This window comes from Cervus canadensis, chromosome 15 (genome assembly GCF_019320065.1).
Source record: "Cervus canadensis isolate Bull #8, Minnesota chromosome 15, ASM1932006v1, whole genome shotgun sequence".
NCBI classification, from domain to species: domain Eukaryota; kingdom Metazoa; phylum Chordata; class Mammalia; order Artiodactyla; family Cervidae; genus Cervus; species Cervus canadensis.
The window spans coordinates 13,759,034-13,784,373 of record NC_057400.1 but is presented as its reverse complement, the minus strand read 5'-3'; the positions used below and the strand labels follow the sequence as shown (position 1 = coordinate 13,784,373).

General features: G+C 39.5%; 1 protein-coding gene and 1 pseudogene across 10 annotated transcripts in view; one reads left to right on the top strand and one right to left on the bottom strand.

Annotated features, from left to right (window-relative positions):
- Window positions 1-8,115, bottom strand: part of LOC122453999 — an 86,019-nt pseudogene extending 77,904 nt beyond the window's left edge.
- Window positions 1-25,340, top strand: part of NCKAP5 (NCK associated protein 5) — a 1,111,865-nt gene that overhangs the window by 701,845 nt on the left and 384,680 nt on the right. The window lies entirely within an intron of this gene.

Below are 25,340 nucleotides of genomic sequence, written 5' to 3'. Positions count from 1 at the left end.
TAGCTTTGACTATATGGACCTTTGTTGGCCAAGTAATGTCTTTGCTTAATAGAGTAGTTACACTATTCCTATTATACATCAGAATTTTAGTGTGTAAATACAAGCAGTTTTGAAAGAAATATGTTTGTCAAGTCCAATTACCTATTGGAAGTATGTTAAATACCTATTGCATTTACTTCACTTTTCACTAAATAAGCCTTTAGTTTCATGTAGAAATTATATTACTGTCAGCTCACCTTCTTTTCGGAAGAGCATCTTAACCAATTAATATATGGGCTGAGAAAAAAATCTACCACCTGCTTGTGTGACCTCTTCCCACCCTGCCACTTACTTTCCATTATACATCAGCAGTTCCTTAATGATGTACCAGCTAATTACTAAAACCTCACTCTATTTGTCAGACATTGGGCTAGATGCTTTCTATACCTTACCATCCTGTTGTCAGGCTTGTTGAATACATATAGAAACTTGAAAATCAATGAGAAAACACCTTCTTATAAACTTAGATTGTATTTATAAAAAACTAAGCCAAATCCTTGCATAATAAAAATTGACTACATTTAATTATCAGATAATATTTTGAGCAAATCATCAAGCATATCCTAAAAATAGAGGCAAATCAGTGAAGTAAATGATATTTAGTGTGTTTGTCATTCATAAAATATAAACTGCAATGAGAATAGTGTTAAATGAGAATTTTTGTTAGAAAAAATTTTCTAATAAAACCTTATTTCTTCTTTTATTTTGCAAAGAATATGCATAAGAGCATCATTTATTTCTCTCTTGTTAAGGCTGAAAATGTACTATTTAGAAGAATCAGTGTTTGCAGTTTTAATCAGTACAGAGCAAAGGACTTACATAAGTTCACTGCTGAATGCTTTGGTCATATATCTCGCCTCGTGTATTTTTATTGAAGTTTATTTAGCAGATGAAGCAAGGCAGCCTATTTTCAAATGGAACTGAGGTAAACCTTAACTTCAGTAAGACAGTTCCAGTTTGTGCACCTCAGAATAATGGCCACTTCAATGCCATATATATATATATATATAAAATCTCTCTTGCATAAATATATCATTTTAAGTATCTGTCTGCTGAACAGGTGTGGGTGATAGGAAAAAATTCCTCACATGAATATTCTTAAGCTGCATGCAATAAATGAAAACTACTTGTGAAATTCCAGCTTTTAACATTTTCATCATCAGAATTTTAACTGAAGTAATCATTGTCAGTTCTTATCATCAAAATGGATGATCATTCCCATGATAGTGGCTGGTTTTGTGGTTTCTGCTACTATGATTTGTTAGATGGAGAATTCACAATTTTCCCCCAGTTCTGGGTCAAGTGTGTGTAAAAGTTATCATGCTGTGCCCTCAGCACTTCTTACGCAGTTTGCTTTTGCTTTATCCAGCTTTAGTTCCAGAGCAGCTCAGAGAGAGGTAAAGAGCATCTACTTTGCAAAATTTCACAGTTGCTAGGAGTGGAGTGTGCATTTGTAGTCCACCACAGAGTCTGAAATATGCAAAACTCCTTTGGGGTATTTTACAAAATCATCACTATTCTTAGGCTGTTACTTTTGCATAAGTTAATATTTGTCATTGAACTTGAGTCATTCCAAACCTCTTATCTACTCCAAATTTGAGTGCATAGCCTAGAAATAATCCAGGAGAAAATTCAATACCTTTTAATTAATTTTGTGTGGCCTGGAGAAATAGAGAAATTGCATGTAACCAGTAGTGTTACCCATGTAGCATGAGTCTGAAAGATAGCCCAGCCCAACTCTTCACAGATGTATCCAAACCAGTCCCCTTTTGTAAGGAACTCATGTTATCTGGTTACACCCAGATAACTCAGATGGTATGGCTTTCTGTATTAGTCTTCATTATTCTTTCAACATTGTGTGTGTATATATATATATTTTTCCCCTTGCTTCTTTAGAAAACAGTTTATTTCAAGAACCAAATTGGTAGACTTGAAAAGATTTTTTAAAATATACTTGTATAACCATTTAATGAAGTATTGAATTACAGTCATATAATGAACTTTGGAATTATTAAGAAGACCATACATGTTTTCCATTTAACTTAACTCAATAAACTTTTATTTATACCAGCTTTGTTCATGACTGCTTTCTAAGGGCATACACAAGGATGGAAAATACAATGGTCCTGAAACCAAAAGATGTTGTCCAGTGGCCTTCACAAATAAATCCATCATCGTGTAGGATGTAAGAAATATGAGAGGAGAAGTATAAACACATGAGAACTAGCTAGAGGATCAGGAAAAGCCTGTAGTCTGTGCCTTATCATATAGATTATTAGACAGAAACCAAAGATTGAAGAATATATAGCACACTTCCATTAATTCTCAGTTCTGTTAAGGTGTGCTGGATATGCTTCTGAATGAATACAGAAGTTTAGTTTTCTTCCAGAAATGTTTGGTGTATTGGGGAATGTGCGTGCTCAGTTGTGTCCAACTCTTTGCAACCCCATAGTCTAACCTTCAGGCTCCTCGGTCCATGGAATTTTCCAGGCAATAATACTGGAGTGGGTTGCCTTATCTTTCTCCAGGGTATCTTCCAGACCCGGGGATTAAACCTCTGTCTCCTGCATGTCCTGCATTGGCAGGCGGATTCTTTGTCACTAGTGCCACCTGGGAAGCCCTAATTCTAGGTAAAGGGGATCTGGGATTTAAAAGCAGTGTTTGAAAGAAGTAAAATTAAATGAAGGATCTTCCAAATTAAGAATAAGTTTTAAATAAATTAAAAACATGGTTAAAATCCCTGAGCTAATGCATATGATCAATAACTTCAGTTTATTGTACATTAATATGTAATACGTCCCATTCTGAGTAAGTTTTGTTCTCCAAATAATTCTTATTTGCACTTGTCTGTGAGCAGTTTTACTTCCACTTACCAAATGTGGTTCCTAGACCACCTAGAGCAGAATTACTTGGCAGGTGCTTATTGAATCAGAATAAATAAGCTCTGGAGCTCGAGCCCTAGTGTCTTTATTTTAACAGTGCCCTACCCCAGATAGACTGTCTGCCGGAGTTCAATACCATGGTCTCAGATTATATAAAGTGTTCAGAAAAGGAATAGAATTGTATTTGTTTTCATATCTTCCTTAAGAAACAGTTTCACATACTTCTCCATTATTTCCATTTCCAAATGGAAATTTTATTGGCTTGTTCTATTTTTCTCTTAGTATCTGTTTATTCAATGTTGAATACATTGTCTAGACATCATTAAATACTTTTTAAAAATTAAAAGAAAATCAAAACAAAGCTGTCCATGGGACAACTTTCCATCTTGACCACTCTTCCTAAAGAGTGTGGCATTGTACGTTCTTCTGGTCTTGCAAACGTTGTGGCTTGTGATGCTGTTCAGAGCTGGCTGGTGGCTTCCAGTTGCCAGGGCCCAGGCCAGAATCAGTCTTTCTGATAACTCCCTGCTCCAGAGCTGGCCCTGGAGGGGCGGCTCTTCTATTCCCACTGGTTTATAATCTCAAATATAAAAGTGTTGTGTGTTACATACAGGTAGTGGAATGGCGTGTTCCTGATCGCTTGGCGTCTGAACTCCTTAGTCAGGGCTAAACCTTGCCATGCAATTGTGTGTGCAGAATTGTGTTAGAATTTAGTTGTGAATCATCTTGAAGCAGTGAGACTGGGGCTTGATCCTAAATGAAAAATAGAGCCATGTGGATGTATTGAAGATTGTTTGCAAATGACTTAAATATCCATTTACTTTTCTTTTTTGTTATCAAAATTTTTTATATACTTGCTTTCCCCCATCTATATTTTCAGTACCAGTTTTAAAGGTTACACTCCCTTTACAGTTATTACAGAATATTGGCTATATTCCCCACGATACATTTGTGTAGCCTGCTTTACACCAAACAGTTTGTACCTCTCACTCCCCAACCCCTATATTGTTCTCCCACTGCCACTGGTAACCATTAGTGTGTGCACTGTATCTGTGAGTCTTGTTTTTTTTGTTATATTTCACTAATTTGTTGTATTTTTTAGTTCCATGTCTAAGTGCTATACACACACACACATGTGTATGTATACAATGGGTGTATACAAACACACACACACCGCATCCTCTTTATCTATTCATTTGTTGATGGACATTTAAGTTATTTCCATATATTCCCTATTTTGAATAGTGCTGCAATGACATTGGGGTGGATGTATCTTTTCAAATTAGTGTTTTTGTTTTTTGAATATATACCAAGGAGAGGAATTGCTGGGCCATATGGTAGTTCTTTATTTAGCTTTATGAGAATCCTCCATTCTATTTTCCATAACGGCTGCCATCAATTTACATTGCCACCAACAGTTTCCTTTTCTCCAATTTGTTATTTGTGTTGTTTTTGATAATGGCCATTCTGATACGTGTCTTTCGTGTTTCCATACAAATTTTAAAATTGTTTGTTCGAGTTCTGTGAAGAATGCCAGACACTGTGGTTTTGATTTACACTTCCCTAATGATTAGCTATGTTGAACATCTTTTCATTGACTGTTGGCCATCTTCATTTTAAAAGTTAACTGATAAAGTAAGCCAGAACCTCTTGTCTTGATTTGCTTTACAGAATTTCAGCATCCAAAGTATTCCCTGGCATGGGGAAATTGCTGAGGTTTATATTAGATTCTTGAATATACTTCTCAGCAGTTACCAGTGTTGGCTGCATTTGTCCATCTGCCACCTGGCAGGTAAGCTGATCTGAAACCTGCTGCTCTTCTACAAATGCATGGCCAGGGACTCCTCTGACCCTTGTGAACACGTCTCATAAATTACCCATATCCTCTCCTCCAGTAGCTGTCACCTGGGTTCCCTCATTTCAGTGACCACATCCTGGCCTGGTCTACTTAAATTCATTTATTGAAATCTTGTAAGGTTCTTGAGGTTTCCCAGAACTGATCCTGCGATGCACTTTAGGTTTCTGGTAGACCTTTTTTGTTTGTTTTGTTTTTTAAAATTTTTAATTGGAGGATAGTTGCTTTAAAATATTGTGTTGGTTTCTGCCATACAACAACGTGAGTCAGCCATAAGTATACATTATGTCCCCTCCCTCTTGAACCTTCCTCTGACCCTCCACCCCATCCCATCCCTCTATATTATTACAGAGCACTAGGTTGAGCTCTTTGTGTTAAACAGTGACTTCCCACTATCTGTTTTACATATGGTAATATATATGTTTCACTGCTACTCACTCAGCTTATCCCACCATCTCTTTCAGACCTTTTGCAATCTCTGCTACCTACCCCAACTCCCCGCTCATAGTGAGAATTGATTTGTGATACCCCAGAAGACATTCCCATGCCCTATATCTGGAACTTGTGAATATCACCGTATGTAAAGGAAAAACTTAGTTTTTTTCCTCCTACATAGAGAAAAACCCAGTTCTTCCTACCATGTATTTCTTGCCTTTGTGTCTCCTTTTCTGCTGACACTCCTGGTTACCAAATGTGTTAGAGAGTTTTTCCGTACCAAGCAATTCTCTGTGACACCAGCTGAGTGTCCTACAGTCCAACTCAAGTCTAGCACCATCTTTCTGGAGAGAGTGTCAGAGTCCATGAGCTGAGAACTGAGTCCCACAAGACTGCTCCCCTCCTACTTCAGAAGCCAGTCACAAATAATAGGTCCCCATGTAACCCACAACTTTTGTCTCATCTGGCTGCAAATCCAAGGTTCCCATAACCTCTCCTTAGGTTTGATTGGGGCTTCCCTGGTACTTCACCTGAAAAGAGAATCCACCTGCAATGCAGGAGACCCCAGTTCGATTCCTGGGTCAGGAAAGATCCCCTGGTTAAGGGATAGGCTATCCACTCCAGGATTCTTGGGCTTCCCTAGTGGCTCAGATGGTAAAAAATCTGCCTGAGTTGTGGGAGACCTGGCTCCGATCCCTGGGTTGGGAAGATCCCCTGGAGAAGGGAAAGGCTACCCACTCCAATATTCTGACCCGGAGAACTCTATCGACAGAGGAGCCTGGCAGGCTATGGTCCACGGGGTCACAAAGAGCAAAGAGTCAGACATGACTGAGCGGCTTTCACTTTAGGTTTGATTGATTTGCTTCACCAGCTCACAGAACTCAGGAAAACACTTACTTGCATTTATCAGTTTATTAAAGGGTGTGGTAAAGAATACAGATGAACAGCCAGATGAAGAGATATATAAGACCAAGTCTGGGAGGGTCCTGAGCACAGGAGCTTCTGGTCCCCTGAAGTTGGGGTGCATCACCCACCTTCCTGGTATGGATGTGTTTTGCTAACATGGAAGCTGTCTGAAACCTATGCTTATTGGGATTTTTATGGAGACCTTCTCATATAGGCATGATGAATTATTAACTCTATTTCTAGCCCTTCTCTGGAGGATGCAATGTGGGGCTGAAAGATCCAAGTTTGTCATCATGGCTTGGTCTTTCTGGTGACCAGCCCCACCTAGGAGCCATCTAGAGTCACCTCGTTACAACAAAAGATGTTCCTACAGCTCTTATCACTTAAGAATTTACAAGGGTTTTAGGAGCCCTGCAGCAGAGATGAGGTCAAAGGCAAATAATAGAATAAGAGATGATCCTAGTATTCTAGTTGCTTAGGAATTTATAAAGGTTTTAGGAGGTCTGTGCCAGGAACAGGAGGCAGAGACAAGTATATATTTCCTGTTATCTCACATCTTATATGGCAAAAGTGTGAATATTACTGTATATGGAAGATGTGATATGTTGATCATCTTGAGAGAAAGCACTTATTCTGAGTTATCTAGGTGGGTCCTGAATGGAGTCATAGTTATCCTTATCAGAGAGATGCTCAGAAGGAAGATAGTCAAGAAGTCAGTGGGAAGACAGAGCGAAGAGACATGTGGCCATAGACAAGGATGCCAGTAGTGATCGGAAGCTGGAGGAGGTGAGGAACAGATTTTTAGTTAGAGCTGAGAGAGTGTGGCCCTGCTGACACCTTGATTTTGGGCTTCTGGCCTGCATAACTGTGAGCAGTTAAATTTATGTTGCTTAGTGTCTCTGTGGTCCAAAATGACCATCAGAAACTAATACATCGCCTGTTTGGCCCACTCTCCCACTGGCTGAGACATTGACTGACGCCTTCTGCCATGCTCTGAAGACAGCCATCCACGGAACTGGACTTGGCCCAGCTGCTGGCTGTGGAGACATGCCACTCATAGCCCCAGGGCATTCAATGTGGTAGTCTTATTGAGAGAAAAAGCATTTGGAAACTGGTCATTATCCTGTGCCATCCAAATGGCCACATCAAATGTAAAAGCAGCATTTGGTGTTTAGGGTGAGGGTTAGCACGAAACACATGTGGCTTCTATCCTTGACTCCTTTTCTATCCTCAAGGCTCACCCTGTGTCTGAGTGTCTACTGTACTTAGGAATGTATTGTAGACAGTAACGAATGCTCCATAGCGTAGGTTTTTACATCTCATCAGGATTTCCACATGTCAGCCTGGCTTCATCGGAATGACTAAGCAGAATATTCTGTACTGATATTGAGTCACCTGCTTGTCTTCTGGGTTAGAGATGAAACTGGAGGCATTCTGGAGGGCTTCAGCAGCCCACAGACTCCATCGTCCTTTTAAAATATAGAGATATTGGGACTTCCCTGGTGGTACAGTAGTTGAGAATCTACCTCCTAATGCAAGTGACATGAGTTCTATCCCTGGTCTGGGAAGACCCCACGCTGCGGAGCAGTTAAGCATATGTACCACAACTGCTGAGCCCATGCTCCGGAGTTGTGCTCCACAAGAAAAACCACCTCGATGAGAAACCCGGGCACCACCATGAAAAGTAGCCCCTGCTCACTGCAGCTGAAGAGTTCCCCATGTGCAGTAAGGAAGACCCAGTGAGGTCAAAAAAACAAATAAGTAAAAATTATTTTAAAATAAGTAAAATATTATGATATCTGTAAAATCTAGTTGTATGTCTTCCCTGGAGAATTGGATGTGTTTGGACACAGAATACCTCCCCACAGCAGGCATGATCGGGGGCAGGGGAGCCGGGCTGCTCCCTGGCCGGTCCCTCAACTTGCTGTGCCTGCTGGGCCCTTGCAGACGCTGAGCACGAGACTGGTCTGGGAATCCAGTGTCTACCTGCTCCCTCATCACCCCCAGAGTAACCCACACCCTTACTCTCCATCATAAACCGTCCCTCTGAAACCTCAAAGTCATTCCCTTCTCAGCATCAGTTCTATGACGTTGTGGTTTAATGCAAAAACATCTCTCAGTGATCAAACTGCACGTGTTCTTCCTTGAAACCTAATCTGCACCAAAGAACGCATGTCTGCATGTGTATACCTGGAAACACTTCTCTGAAACATGCTGTTTTGTGCAGGAGGGGGATTTGGCTAACAGCTTCTGCTGGTACCTGTTTGCATTGACAACTGTTTACATAACTAAGAGGAGCTTCATGATTTGGGCAGCCAGTCTCACTGGGGCCTGAGGGATATTTTCATTTCCAACGGGTTTAGGTATATATCCAGAAAAATCCTTGTCAAACATTTCTTTTCATCTAATGGGTTTCCAAAGTCAATTATGGCTTATTTGAAGCAGGAAAACAAATAGGAGTGGACAGCTGGTGAGTGTTTTTCTGACAGTGTATATATTTCCCCACTTTCTCTTCTGCTTCTGCTGCCCTTTGAGCAATGTGCCCTGGGGGCATCTATTAGCCTCTACCATCAGATGGGACAAGTACCACTCGTTTCAAGGCCCTGAGATGCTATTTATTATTGAAATTCATATAATAGATACTCAGTAAATGTTGACCGATTCAGTCTTATCAGTGTAAGACCGTACTACATTGGGTACCATTTCTACCTTTAGATACAAACCATTTTTTTAAAAGTCGGTTCTATAGATTGAGAGTTTGTGTTATCCTAGAATTCAATGCTGAAGCCTAATCCCCAAGGTAATGGTGTTTGGCAGTGGGACTTGTCAGCGGTGATTAGGTCCTGAGGGTAAAGCCCTCATAAATGGAAATATGTTCTTGTAAAAAAGGCCTCCTTCTGCTACATGGGACACCATGAAAAGAAGTCTCTCTATGAACCATGAAGTTGGTCCTCACTAGATTCCAAATCTCTTGGTGCCTTGATCTGGGACTTGCCAGTTTCCAGAACTGGCTTTCAGTCTATAGTTTTTGTTTTAGCCTAGCAGACTACAACAGCCTAGAAAAGATGGATTGGATCTGTAGTTATGTTGTTATCCAGTGATAACTTTTTCTTCCCTGAATCTCTCCCATCTCCCCACACAATTCAGGTAATAGTTACTGTTATTCTGGGTTTAAATCTTTGCTCTAGAACATTCTAAATGGTCTGGGGCAAGTGACTTTACTCTGTGAACTTACACAATAGTCTGCAAATCAGGACAGTAGGTGGCAAATGAAATGTCATAATATATGTACCATATAGTATTTGGCATTCAGTACCCATCAGCGTCATTAATAGTTAATGCTACTGAGAGGGTAACAGGCAGGAAGGCCAGGGTTCTCCAAATGGAGGAAATAGGCTGCAGGTGTCAGACATTTTTATCTCTTTGTCTCCTGTCCTCCATCTCATCCTGTATTTCACCCTTAGTTTTTGCTCTCTGAGCTTCTCTTACTTCGATTGTCTGAGTTTCTATTGAAACCAGAGTAGTCTGAGGTCATACTGAGACAGGGGTTGTTTGGACCTCTACTTGGGCAGCTTGAACCTCAGTTTGGGTTTTTACCAAGACCAAGGCAACCCTTCCTGGGGGGGTGGGTGCTTTTCTGACTTTCAGTTTGCTTAGTTTGGAGCCCCGAGTATGGGGGCAAAGTAGGAGGACAGGAGGGAGCTGAAGGTTTCATACCCAAATCTATACCTTTAGGACATAAGTCTGACATGCCTCTCGGAGAGAAAAAGGGCAACACATATGCTACTTCTACCCATTTCCCTTGTCTTCTACAGAACCGGCCTAATTGTAAAATAGCATTATAATTAAGAGACCCTCCAACCGGCCATCGTTTGCTGTCCTCCAGTGGATACTGTGGCTGTGCAGTATCACATAGGAAGATCAGGCGTGTCTTCTTTAAGCTCTGGGGATCAAATCTATCCCAGTTTTTCAGGATACAGTTCAAAGGAGTGAGGCTGAAATTGTTGGCTCCCATCTGTAAGAGAGAAAAAAGTGACAATGCCATCTTTGTACCGGAGGTATCTCTCCCTGCTCTAGACGGGGGACAGACTTTACACCGAAGCTTTCCCTCCCTGGTCGGACTTAGTCTGTCCCTCACCGACACAGGGGCCATACTCATGCCTCCTGGCTCTACCGCCGAGGCAGGGTGGAGATGCACCAGGGGTAGACCTGATGGCATCCCTGACTGACGTCCAGCTCCTCACTATTAAAACCTTGCTTGCCTCCGATGCCACCCAGGGTGCAATCAGAGTAACCTTCCAGAAGGCCTCCCAAGCTAAGACCTTTGGGGGAAACATTCGTCATCTGAGTGCCTGTGCATGACCCTGAGTATATTCCTGACCGTAATAAGACCGGTACAAACATAAAACTGATATGTTCCTTCCGAGCATCACAACACCAGTATAAGCAATAGCAAAAGAGATGGTGAAGGACTGGCCAGTGAGGAAAAAGTGATTTTTGTCCTCAAGTTATTAGGGCCAGTCCTTCAGTTCATTCCCACGGATTCCACAGAAAGAACATATGAGTTGGGACAAAAGTTATTGGAGAGCCTCCTCTAGTCCACTAAGAGCTAGCGTTACCAAAGGAGGAAGCCCTCTGGACTTCCTATCTGAGTAACCTTTAACCTGAGAGATGCTCTTGAAGCTAGAGCTCCTTCGAGCTTCCGATCTAGGGAGGCTCGGCGCTTCCTGACTACCAATCCATGTTTGGGACCTAAGTAACAGTACACGGTAACAGCATAGATCACAAGTCCCTTGAAAGTCGATGATCTGGCAGATTAGGTTAGTAGTTCTAATTCCCAAGAAGCTATGAAATAGTCAAAGAGATGGGAAAGTTTGACTGAGAAAGGAGAGTTCGGTCCACACTCTCTCTGGCCGTTCCCTGAAGGAGACATTAGCAGGTGGGCAGGGTTTCTGCCATAAGCATTATGAGGTCACCCCAGAACCGCAGAGCAGGGCTCTTCATTTGCTTCACGCAGGGCATGTCATTCATTCACACAAACACACCATAGAGTTAGTAAAGTACAGCAGAAAATGTGTTTGCTAGGAGAACAAAGAACTAGAACTAGAACAAAGAACTAGAGCTCCAAGCATCCTTACCTTGTCCTGAAGGATCCCAGACAAGCTCCCGAGAGGAAGGTTGTTGCTGAACCACGAAAGATGCTGGCCACCGGTGGAGAATTCAGTCCAAGGCCAATGATGAGGCTTGATCGCTCAGAGCTTTTGTGTAATCAAGTTTTATTAAAGTATAAAAGAGATAGAGAAAGCTTCTGACATAGGCATCAGAAGGGGGTAGAAAGAGTGCCCCTCTGCTAGTCTTTAGCCGGATGTTATATAGCTACTAGCAAGCTGTTAATTATAGAAAGGAGATGTCTCAAAACTCAGAGTGGCACCAGGCCCCTCACCCACAACATGCATTTTGAGATAACATTGGCACCAGATGAGTCATCCTGGGCCATAAAAGGATTAACATGAATCTTGAAGAAAGGCAGACTTCCAAGCAAATACAAGTCTCATTAACATAGCTTAAGAGAACATTTGCATGAGTAAAACATACTGGTTTGTCCAGTAGGTTCTGAGTCTTAGGCGGAACCAACTTGAAGAAAGACAGAGTCTAGGGTAAATACATAGTTCATTAACATAGCTTAAGACAAACATTTTGAAAAGATCCTGATGCTGGGAAGATTGAAGGCAGGAGGAGAAGGGGATGACGGAAGATGAGATGGTTGGATGGCACCACCAACTCAATGGACCTGAGTTTGAGTAAACTCCCGGGAGTTGGTGATAGAGAGGCCTGGCATCTGCAGTCCATGGGGTCGCAGAGTCGGATATGGCTGAGCAGCTGAACTGAACAGACTGAAGACAAACATTTCCTTAAGAAAAACGCATTGGTTAGCTCAAGTTTGAGAAAAGTTAAGTTCAGGTGAAGCCTGGTGTCATCATGGCAGCACAGAATTTTAAGAGAAACCTTCTTTGAAATTTATATAGAGAAGAGGAAAAAAATCTAACACTTGTTTGTTTCCTCCTGCCCCTTAAGAGAGAAAAATGTCTGACACTTGCAGCCTGTTTCCTCTGTTTTGAGTCCCCTGGCCTTCCTGCCTCTCACTACAACTGTTGATATGGCTGTAAAATGTATATGAAGTTTACGTACATGATGAGTTCAACTTCCTAGAGCACGGCTGAAAATATAAAAGGAATGAAAAGAAAAACTTTGTGTGTGTGATAGTGAAAACAAGTGCCTCAGGCTCTATATACTGAATTGTACTCTATTTATTTATTCATTGGGAAAGTGCTGTGCTTCTCACTCATAATTGGTTTATTTCTGTTTCAGGCACATTGTTAATCAATTTGGTTATATAATTTCCTAAGTTCCTAGCAATCAGTGTGGAAAATATGGTATGGATATAAGTAATCGTTAGAGGCAAGTATCATAATAACAGTGTCAGACAAATGACAAATTGAGAAAGGAACAGGAAAATTATATATGTTCAACAATTGATAGCTACAGTGACTATTCTGAACAGTCCTGGAAAAGTTATATTATGTTCAGATCATGCCCATAAAACTTAAAAGTATGTGATCCATTTTAGGAAAACTATTACCAAAAGATTTTTTAATTGAATAAGTAGTTAATAGTTATCTGAAAAATTCATTTGTTTGTAATATTTTGTTTTTATTCCTCTGAGAATAAAAATGTTGGGAATAATAGTAATTTATTTTATTAAATTGCCTGGGTCATGAGAAAATATATTTTGAGGTACATTAAATGATTCCCTTCAGGAATTTTATTCCAAGATCATAAAATTTAATGCACTAGTAGAGATTCAATGTAATGCTATGCATAAAATATTTTGTAAAAGCATATAGAATTGCAAATATTGAATCACTAAGACCTTGAGTAAAAATTAAATAATGGAATAATTTTTAATTATTATATGTATAAATGTACTTTAGCATATAATGCACATTTTTGAAGATCATTGTTTATGTAAAAAAAGAACAAAGAAACCCCCCTAAAACTCTTAGATTTCTTAGAAACACAAAAATTTCAAACTGCAAGGAATTAAAGATTTTTAGTCCAACCTTCCTTTTAACACAGGCATCACCAATACAAGTTCCCTATATGACAGATGCAGATCTGTGAAGAAGTTTGGATACTGAATATTAGAGCCAGATTCCCTGAATGCATATCGCACGTTACCACTAAATGGCCGGTGTGACCTTGAGCTCATCACTTGTCTGTCTCATTTCCTTCATCTAATTACAGGGGATGAGAGATAGTAGTAATAGTTACTCAGAGAAATTATCATCTTGAACATTATATGGTTTAAAACATGCAAAGCACTTAGAACAGGGTCTTAAGTATAAGTGACAGTAAGTTGTTGTGTTTAGTGACTTATAATCTACCGTCCTTTAAGTTATGAGTTGCACTGAATGAAAAAGAATCTAGAAAAATGTGGTACTGAGCCTGTATGCAGGACAGAAATAGAGACGCAGATGGATGGATTGTGGATGGATGGATCCACAAGAGAATGGACTTGTGGATACAGCCAGGGAAGCAGAGGGTGGGGAAATTGAGAAAGTAGCAATGACACCTATACACTCCCACATGCAAAACGGATAGCTAGTGGGAAGTTGCTGCATAACACAGGGAGCTCGGCTCAGTGCTCTGTGATGCCCTAGAGGGTGGGATGGAGCGGGGTGGCAGGGAGGTTCGAGAAAAAAGAGATATGTGTATACATATAGTGGATTCACTGTGTTGTGCAGCAGAAACTTACACAGTTACATAGTAAACTAACACAACATTTGATGGGAACAATTATACTCCAATTAAAAAATAAATTAAAAATAAAAGAAAGAAACTCGAGGGTGTTTGCCATGTAGTTCATAGATGCTACCTGCAAGGTGATGTGTATGAACTTGTCAGAGTAGAACTGTTAGATCTTAAATCTTGTGATAGTGTTGATGTCCCAAGTCATTTTCCTGGCTATAAGACCCTGATACTGGGAAAGATTGGAGAAGGAAATGACAACCCACTCCAGTACTCTTGCCTGGAAAATTCCATGGATGGAGGAGCCTAGTTGGCTACAGTCCATGGGGTCACAAAGAGTCGGACACAACTGAGCAACTTCACTTTCTTCCTTTCTCTAGTTCCTTTTGGAGAAGGAAATGGCAACCCATTCCATTGTTCTTGCCTGGAGAATCCCATGGACAGAGGGGCCTAATGGGCTGCACTCTATGGGGTTGCAAAGAGTCAGACACGACTAAGCAACTCACACACACACACACACACACACATGGAAAGATTGAGGGCAGGAGGAGAAAGGGACAACAGAGGGTGAGAAGGTTGAATGGCATCATCAACTCAATGGAGGTGAGTTTGAGGAAACTCTGGCAGATAGTGAAAGATAAGGAAGCCTGGCCTGCTGCAGTCCAGTCCCTGCTGCTGGGGTCACAAAGAGTCAGACATGATTGAGCTAATAAACAACAACAAGCAGCTCAAGGGAGAAGTAGACATAGGGAGCCACCATTATTATTGGAAAGGAGAGTCATGCTGGCCTGTCCCTGAATGTCTTGCCTTCCCAAATGCATTTAGTTCCAGGGAAATATGTCTCTTACCCCTACTCACCAGCATGAGTCACTGCTACCAGTTAGGATACAGGGGAATGAAGGTAGCCTGGGTGAGATCAGAAGGACTCGAACAGGGCAGAGGAGACAGGATTGAGTCAGATATGATGCTAACAGATCTGGCTAGATCGCAGACTGGGACGTAGCTAAAAGTATTTGTTAAAGGGGCAGTATCACTAATAAGCGCAATGGTCTGCAGTGATGAGGATTTTGTCTGTGGAAAGTTAGGAATCTAACAGGCAAGAGAGTGGCAGAGGAATTTGAATTCAGCACCATGGATGGTTCCCTGGGAGTCTTCTGCAGCACTGGCCTTCTCAAAGTCAGTCCAGCCTCTAAGATGAGCTCTGGTTTGTTTTAAAATGCCTGAAGTCATAAAAATGAAATCCAGTGAAACAAGTTTATGTATATGCTGAGTCGCTCAGTTGAGTCCAGCTCTTCCATGGACTGTCCATGGACTGTAGCCCGCCAGACTCCTCGGTCCATGAAATCTTTCAGGCAAGAATACTGGAGTGGGTTGCCATTTCATACTCCAAAAGATCTTTCCTGACCCAGGGATCGAACCCCCGTCTTTTGCATCTCCTGCTTCTCCTGCAGTGACAGGAGGAGTCTTTCCTACTATGCCACCTTGGAAGCCCCCAGAAAATGCCTTTAGAAAAAGCTACATCTTTTTCTTCCAAGAAGTCTTCCATAGTTCTTTTCTCAGCATAGCAATGAACTATCCTTTAGGTACAAAGGGAGTTTTCTGAATTTTTTAAACTTTTTCACTATTATTTTCTGCTGGAATCCCTCTTCTCTTTCTCAAGTCAGAGAAGTTTCTGAGAAGTAAGTCCACGATGATTCCCTACATATGTGTTCTTTTTAAAAAAATTAAAAAGAATATAGTTTGCTATGACTTTTGATTGCCAAGATAAGAAAATGTGCTATCATCATTGAACAGACCCCCAGTGACCACCATCCCTGGAGCTCAAGAATGAACTTGGGTCCTTTGTAGCTCCAGTGGAAATATTTCTGATAGACTGTGCTAGGAAATCCTCTGTTCCCATTAATCCAGGGCTATAGTTGCTCAGGAGGTTCTCTATCCACTCCCCTTGGTCTTATCTTTGCTCCTTGCTGGCCTTTAGTGGGGTGTTGTTGCCATAATTAGCACAGTGTCAGGTTTTCCTTTAGAACTCACCTCTACCCGCAGCACCCAGGGGTGTCTGCTGAACAGATATCACATCTCTCACAAACACTGAAGCACTCAGAAATCAGAAGTAACACTTTGTTCACCACTCTACACATATTGTTTCTTCTTAGAGTTAGATTTCATCAAATGGCATGATCTTAGTTTTCTAGAAGCATGCAAAGTAGAACCGCTTGCTTTCTCAAAAATCATAGTCTCAAGAGGCAAAATAAGAGGCAAATCATAGATCAGATATATCATATGCTGGCTGATTCATTCTGTAGATATCAGGCAACATTTAGTTATCTTCAGATATACAAGCACTGGGAATTGTTTTTCCTAATGTAAGAAAATGTTTTGGATATTTGCCTGTTTTTAAACTTTCTTGCTACACTGTATTTGAACCGCAGAAGTCAGTGGGAGGAATACGTTGAAGAAAATTGGATGGTAATAAGGATGGTAAAGTGAAGGGAGAAAACTCATTTCTTTGTCTGTTTCTCCAGGGCGGTAATTGGACTAATTCACCTAGTATTATCATTATTTGCAAAACACCTAAAAGCATAGTCAGAAATACCAAGCAAGGATAAGACTTCGTTATCTTTTCAGACCCATCATCATATTTTCTATGGCATGCCGTCAAATGCATTATCACTCCAGGAAGATAAGCTGGATCTCTTTGTAACATGGTAGGTATGGCTAGGCATACATAGTAAGCATCTGTACCAGGCAGTGGGGAATGAGTTCCAAAATCCAAGAGATGTGTCATAAAATGTTCTCCCATAAATGAACCAAGCTTTTATTCATGTACAGTTAATACATAAGAGGAGAAGATTGAGAAAACAGGTTTCTTTAAGAGTGCAAGCAAGAAAGCCACTCAGTTTTGCTTCTGTATTTCCAAATAGCATCTAATGATAGAATGATTATATAGTAAATCATGTTAATTACTTTCTTCCACAGCTGTTGTTTTCAATATGCGGAAATTATAATTGTTTAAAATAAGTGCATAACTTTCTCCCACATTTAGTGTACTAAATACAAGTAAATGAGGTTTTCAACATCTTTTTAAAATGTTTTGTTAGTACAAAATAAGTTAACTATAAATTTTCAGAATTAAATAAAGTACCATAGTCTACATTTGCTTATTGAAGGCCTACTATTTTATTGCATAAAGAACAGTATATTTTAGAAAATTCTTTAGGTATGTGTATAACTTCCCTTGGCATTATTCCATTTTGATACCTTGTGAAGTTCTCAGGGTTAACATCCTTAGCTTATATTCTACTCAAACATGTGTAGTTTGTCTTTATATGACTTACTGATTTTAAATTTATGTCATAAGTGAAGATATTAATTTCTGTATTTTGAGTTATTTCTAAAAGTTCTTTGAATGCTCTATGAAAGAGCTTGTACTGTATTTGCAAAATTAATCCCGAATCTACACTGAAGGGCTGTGAAATACAAGCCGTTCTTTTTGGGTCACAGATCTTCAGAGTCTGTGATTAGATATCCTTCCTGCTCTTACATAGTTTACGGTTATGTCAACAAGAAGCAATTAACGCATACATGTTTGTGTCAAGTGTAAAGACTGTGCATTGAATATATCAAGGAAGCCAGTTCTTGATACAAGTTCTTTATCAGAAAGAAGTTGCTCATTGATTATAAAGAAGGTGGTAGGTTTGCAGCCAAGCCATTCTTAGGGAAGAAGCGAAGAAAGGCTGGAGCTGGATGTTGTTCAGTCGCCCAGTCATGTTCAACTCTTTGTGACCCCATGGACCTACAGCACGCCAGGCTTCCCTGTCCTTCACTATCTCCCAAAGTGTGCCCAAGTTCATGTGCATTGAATGAACAGGATGAAGAAATGTAAATAAATTACAATAGAATATATGTAAAAAAAAAAAAGGTCTAGAAGACAATATGAAAAAGTGCTGGCAGTAGTCAACCTGGGAGAAACTTTACAATTTTCCTTGTTTGAATGGAGAGGATATCTTTTAATATTTGGCTTTTATGTTAGTTATCTATTGTCCTGTAAGAGACTATCCCAAAACTGTACCTTAAAACAATGCAAATATCTGTTTTGTTGCCTCATTATTTTTGAGAGCCTGGCATCTGGGCCTGACTTGCCTACATTCTTTGCTGCAGTTTCTTAACAGCTACGTTGAACGTGTCTGCTGACACCTCCACCCTTGGGGAAGGACTGGCTTTCAAGCTTCTTGCTGTTGCCCGGATTCACTTCCTTGATGGAGGTTGGTCATTGGCAGTTCATCAGTTCCTGACCACATAGGCTTTTCCCACATGGCAGCTTGCTTCATCAAGGCATGCAAGCAGAGAGGGCAGTACAGAGTTTGCTAGTGAGATGGAAGTCACAGACTTGTAATCACCAAAGTGACATCCCATCAAATTGGCTATATGTTGTTGGTTAGAAACAAGTCACTAAGTCCTGTGTGTCCTCTTGCGAAACACACCTCATAATTCTCAGGAGTATGATATAGCAGGAGGCAGGGATCATCGGGGGTCAACTCAGATGCATACCGTTGTCCTTTACCTTGCTCAGCTGCAAACATAACGCATAAATTAAGTATTGTGTACATGTGTGCATGTACATATGCATACGCACAAATGTGTATAGATGAGTATACACATAAATACATTCATAAATAAAATATACTGGAAGACTTTTTCTTCAAAGTTTTAAATATAAACATTCTAACATATATTTGGCCCCAGGAAAAATCTGAAGTAGATGTAAAGAATATCTTTCTTCCTTTCCCACTCCCCCTTCTAGGGACCCCTTTGTTCAGTTTTGAGTTTCCCTTGCCTCTAGCCCATTACATCAGATTTCCTCCTGCTGATCCCCAGACTCACTCCCTGCTAGAGACCCTGGATTTCTAGGTACTGAATATGTCCATTCTTCTTTCTAATAAGATCTCCACATCCTGTGACCAGTTTTTCGTCTAAGGACAGTACTTTCCAAAATGTTAAAATGTATTTAATTCATCAAAAATGTTTGTTCCTAGCATGATTAGCTGATCTGTTCCTCTCACAAGTAACAGAAGGCTGGTCTAAAATGTTCATTTCACCAAGACTTTCTTAAAAGGTGTGTTTTTCTTAGTGTGTGCTCTCCGGTGGATGGGGAAATTATTTTGGTATTTGTGTCATTATCAGAAGGGAGTAGCTGTTGCCGTGGCCTGTCCTGGCACAGTAGAGATGGTTTTCTGATGTTCTTCAGTGGCTCTACCATTTTCTACACTTTGTCTTCGCACATGCTGCTCTCTCTCCCTGACGTAGCCTTCCTCCCATTAACTGTTTGATAGATGCCTCTCTACCTTGACCTCCCTGGGATTTTATCTTCAGCTCTTGTCCCTGGCCCCTTGGGGCAGAATTATTCACACCACCTTTCTTCTGCCTAACCCCTATCTTGAGTTGAATGTAGCTTACCACATTGTATTTATTTTGAATAAGTTCTACTCTCCTGGACTTTTAGTCCCTAAAGGTCAGAGTGCTTTTAATAGAATGAAATGAAATTGGAAAACAAAACCACACTGTCTTAGCCTCCAGTCAGCTTCCATTCTTAACATCCTCTGCAGGTGCAACTATGGAACCTCACCCAGCATCATCCAGTCCCTCTGGCTTCCCTTCACCTTCACTCATTCCTGTGGTTGTCTCTGCATCCTGCCAACTCTTGAAAATGTCTCTTTGACATATCTCTTCATTTCCCATCTCCCATTTCTACCACGTCTCCAACTAACTCATCTCATCTGCATCGAGGGGCTCCTGCTTAAAGCTGACTGCAGGACTCAGCCCCTGCAAACGTGCTTTTGTTACATAGTTTACTTCTATAAAGCTCTCATTGTTTCTCATCTAATGCTAGGATCAAGTCCCAACTCCGTTGCTTACTATTTAATGTTCTTTATGCTGTATTTCTTAGCAGCTTTCTGTTAAAAAAAAACAAAAAACAAAATTAGACTGAGTAAATTTTAAATATCCAGTTGTTTTCATCTAGTATATCATGGTTTTTCCAGTAGTCATGTATGGATGTGAGAGTTGGACCAAAAAGAAAACTGAGCACCAAAGAATTGATGCTTTCAAATTGTGGTGCTGGAGAACACTCTTGAGAGTCCCTTGAACTGCAAGGAGATCAAAATAGTCAACCCTAAAGGATATCAACACTGAATAGTCATTGGAAGGACTGATGCTGAAGCTGAAGCTCCAGTACTTTGGCCACCTGATGCAAAGAGCTGACTCGTTGGAAAAGACTCTGATGCTGGGAAAGATTGAGGGCAGGAGGAGAAGGGGAAGACAGAGGATGAAATGCTTAAGTAGCATCACTGAATCAATGGACGTGAATCTGAGCAAATTCCAGGAGATAGTCAAGGGCAGGAAAGCCTGGTGTGCTGCTGTCCATGGGGTTGCAGAGTTGGACATGACTTAACAACAACAACAAAGATGTGTCATGAGTCAGGCTGCATCCCATCTAGCAAATAGGCACTCCAAAAAGCTGTGGAAAATGGAAGACTTAGTGGCAGAAAGAGGCAAGACAAGAAGTCACCAGCAAAAAATGAATTGTTTCAGGCAAGGTCTTCCTTTGTGGGGATGGCAGGTGTCTTATCAGGTGGATTACATCACTAGTGCTGACCAGGTAATTTTAGAGTGACTGGTTAAGATTACATTCCTGGGAGAGGCTGAAACTGCTATTAGGATAAGTATTAAGTCTTGCTTTTCTGACCTGCAGCTTAGCACAAGTGACTCCATTTTAGGTCTGTTGACTCTTTTTTTTTTTTTTTTAAACAATTCCTCCCTTTTGATCAACTGAGAGATGTGATCAAAATTCAAGGTATTAGCAGCACTCCCAGCTTCTACTGTGAAATTGTCACAGGTTTTGCTGATCCTCAGCGTGTGTTCACAGATAATGACATTATTTGCTGAATCTCTATGCTATTCACAGGTCATAACTTCAGGTTCACATTATTTTACTCATTTATTGTCTATGTTCCTTCTTTGATGTTCCAGTCTTAGGAAAAGAATTTGCTTGATGGTTAGTGGCTGTGAACATTCATTTAAAGCTTCTGCAAGAATACAGTATACCAGGGAGACTATTATGGTTGTTATAAGCAGGATAATTTCCACTGTCTGGAGTACACTTCAGGGCAATGGTCCTTGATGTGAGTGAATCTAAATGATCAGAGTGAATCTAAATCAAGTAAGTCAAAGAAAGACCCCCTCAAAGGAGTCACTTTCTTAAGTCAAGTGGCTTTGTTCAGTGATCTTATGTAGCTAAGTTCCACCTTCTCGAGAAATGTTAATCTAGGTGCAGCAAGTGGTGCTGGCCATAGCACAGACACCTCCTTCTTTAGCTAAAAGATAATCAGGGGCTGTCCTCTTATCAAAAACAACTTTGGCCTTGGAAAGATGAATACTGCTGGTGAGGTCTTTTTGTGAGAAGCACATCTTATTTAGATAATCATAAGAATGTGGAGATGCAAATAGTTCACTGATTTATAAATATTTATGTCAAATTGGGAAAATACAGTTATTCTCTGAGAAAGGTAAAGGCAAAGCGTTGGATGCTCTGGCCATAAAAGTTGGACTCTGCCAGTGACTTCTAAGGGGAGTTGATTGTAATTTATAGTGACATTGGGAATAGAAGAAAAATGGGGAGGACTAGGAGTCACCAATATTGTGAACAGATTGGAATTTTTGATGACAAACCCAGCACCCTGAGAGATAACCTCCATTGACAATGGCCCTGGGAGATATGATGGTGTTATCTTTCTAGTAGCCCACAAGCCTCCTCTGTCCATGGGATTCTCCCAATAAGTATACTGGAATGGGATGCCATTTCTTCCTCCAGGGTATCTTCCCAACTCAGGGATCAGATATAACTCTAGTCTCTTGCATCTCCAGCATTGGGAGGTGGATTCTTTACCACTAGCGCCACCTGGGAAGCCCAAAGGAAAGACAGAGAAGAAGGAAAGATTTCATGTTTAGTTCAAGTATGAAGTCTTGATTTGGCATCTTGGGTGGAAGCAGTCTACCTCTGATATCAGCTATTTCTGTGTGTGTGTTTGTATTCCATATCTTCTTTATCCATTCATCTTTTGGTGGACAATTAAGTTGCTTCTGTATCTTGAATATTGTAAATAATTCTGCAATTAACATAGGAGTTCATTTATGTTTTTGAATTAATACTTTCTTTTTCTTTGGACAAATACCCAATTGTGTACTTCCTGTATTGTATAGTAAATCTGTTTTTAATTTTTGAGAAATCTTCATAGTGTTTTTCTACATTGGTGACGTCAGTTAACTTTCCATCCAGCAGTGCACAAAGGTTTGCTTTTGTCCACATCCTTGCCAACATTTGTTAGTTGTTGTCTTTTTGATAATACCCATCCTGACAGATATGAGATGGTATCTAATTGTGGTTTTTATTTGAATTTCCCTGATAATTAGTGATGTTGAGCATCTTTCAGGTGTCTGTTATCTGTCTATATGTCTTCTTCAGAAAAATGTCTATTCAGAGCTTCTGCCCATTTTTTTAACTGGGTTTTTTTTTTATGTTGAATTGTATGAGTTCTTTGTGTATTTTGGATATTAATACCTTATCAAATATATAAATATCACCCCCCATTCAGTAGGTGGCCTTTTCATTGTGTTGATATTAATAGTTCTGTTCCCTGTGCAAAAGCTTTTTAGTTTGATGCAGTCACATTTGTTTATTTTTGCTTTTGTTTCCCTTGCCTGAGAAGACATAGTCAAAAAATTATTGCTAAGACTGATGTCGAAGAGTATACTACCTGTGTTTTCTTCTAGAAGTTTTATGGTTTCAGGTCTTACATTTAAGTCTTTAATCCACTTCTTAAGTTATCAAATATCTGATAAACACAACATGAAACACAGGAAATTATTTTGACATGACGCAAAATCTTTGCTCTCTAGGCAGATTACTTAATTGGTAAAGACAAAACTTTTATAATAAACTCTTACCAAGAATTAATCAATAGCTCAGTTAAACATTGTCCTTTTAATAGAGAGTAAATCAAGTGTTGTTATTGTACCAGTTTATGTTTTAATTAAACTTATTATTTTTAATAAATAAAAATGAATAAATGTTTATTAGATAAACATTTAATAAATAAACCTATTATTTTTTTTAATGAAACTCATTTTTTCACCCAAATAAATTCATTTTAATCTTGAACATGGAGAAAATTCTTTCCTCAAGATTTCTTTTCCAAAAACCTTCCACAGCTTTATTTTTCCATTCACATTTTGTCCTCTGTGTTTTCTCCTTCTCATTCTGAAATAACCTAACGCCTCACTTTAGGACAAAAGTACTTCTTTTTCACCTCAACAAAATATGTTTCTGATCTTGATACCATCTCTTACCAAAGACACACATTCTGTTTTTCTCGCATCTGGAGATGTTTTTCTTATTATTTCTAAGTAGCTTTAATTTCACATTAGAATTTTTAACCCTTAAGAGCTTCAATCTTTAGTGATAATAAAGAATTAAATAATAGTGAGCTGTTTTTCACATTAGCATTCTATGATTTGGTAAATTTATAAATACACTTTATATTTTTAGAAACATGTGCTTTCTCATAGTAAATTTTTCAGTGTGACATAAAATGTGTTTTCCATAGACTCAAATATCATTTAATTTCTCTGTAAAAGGAAGCCAAATCTGGATAAACCTTTGTTCAGTAATCAGTGTTTCACTCTTTTATCTTATTTGTAAATGATCTAGGTAATCAATGAATTCAACTTAACTCATTATTTAATTTAACTTAATAAAACTTTAAAGTTTCAAGTAACCAAAAATATTTTAGAAATTATTTTCTGTAAAGTAGACATACCATGAAGCATAGTTACTATTGAAGAGTTTACCTAGAAAACTTTTATCCCACTTACATTTTTTAATTCCCTTATCTTTAACAATTATGTTTAAATCACTCATGAAAATTTCATGAGAATTAGACAAAGTCAGCTATTAGTTCAATCTATTTTTCTTGCTGATAAATTTTGTAAGAGTAACATGAGCTTATTTGGTTTTCAGCAAATCTAGGTAAATAAAAAATGTTATATTTAATGCTGAAAACTCTAAAAGCATGCCTGTTTTTATTAAATGAAAATAAGTTTAATTTGACTTTTTAAAAATAAAAAAGCTTTATCTGACATTTAAAGATTATCTGAGATCACTTGAACTTGAAAAATATTTAGGTTCATTTCTATTATATTTCTGAGAGTTGTAGTAATAATTCATATTAGTACTTAATTTTCTTTGTGTTCTGGGTGTTTTCTTTGTATTGTATAATTGGAATTTTCCCCCAAATGGCCATCTTAATGCTAGGATGTCTTTAGTAAGATTTTGCCATTTTTGTAGATATTTATAGCTTCTGGGACCATAGTTCTTAGTCATAAAATTAGCAGGTGCCAGGAGGTCATATGCTGGACTCTTAAGTTCCTATTTCTTTAGCTACGACTTTGCATCTTTCAGAGTCAAACTAATACTGAAGGGGGCTGTACCACTGGGTTGAGGATTATGTGTTGTTCTACAGGGTACCTCATTGCATGGAAATTTTCCTGAGTTTGGCAGGTGACCAAGTGCTAATCTCACCCATTCTGTAACCAACTTATGCTAACATGGTAGTCTTAAGAGAGAGATGGTGAACATTCTAAAAATCTTTCAGTGCTTAGTCTGTGCCCACAAACTTTGTGACTTTTGGCTTCTGAGATTCCCATCAGCAACAGCTTTTACCTCATGTGGGCCTTCACACACAAGCAGTAACCAAAGGGATGTTAACTGTGGACTGGACACAAGAAGGCCTTGGGTGCACCTCCAGTAATTCACAACGTGAAACTAGCAAAGGGGGAAAGGCTTGAACCAACAGAATTCAACACAAGGGGACTGTGGACTGGGATTCCAATCAAATGGGTAACTGGAGACTAAATCAAGGGCTAGGGGCTTGGGCTCTGGGTAGAACTGTCTGCTAGCTTAAACTAACTGTCCCTGGACTAGAAAGCTAGTTAGATTAGGAACTCAATACAGAGAGAACAGAGCTCAGAACTAAGAGGAAGGAACTTATCACCATGCTCAGAAATGGTGAGAAAGGGAATTCAAAGGGTTTGTGGGTACCAGGACATGCATTTCTTCTTTTAAAAATATAAATATATTCATTTGACTGCATCAGGTCTTAGTTGTGGCACAGAGGATCTTCCATCTCCATGCAGTATGTGGGATCTTTAGTTGCAGTATGCGAACTCTTGGTTGCGTTATGTGGGATCTAATTCCCTAATCAGGGACTAAGCCTGTGCTCCCTGAATTGGGAGCATGGAGTCTTAGCCACTGAACCGTAAGGGAAGTCCCAGGATAAGTATTTCTCATTGTCCCTGAAACC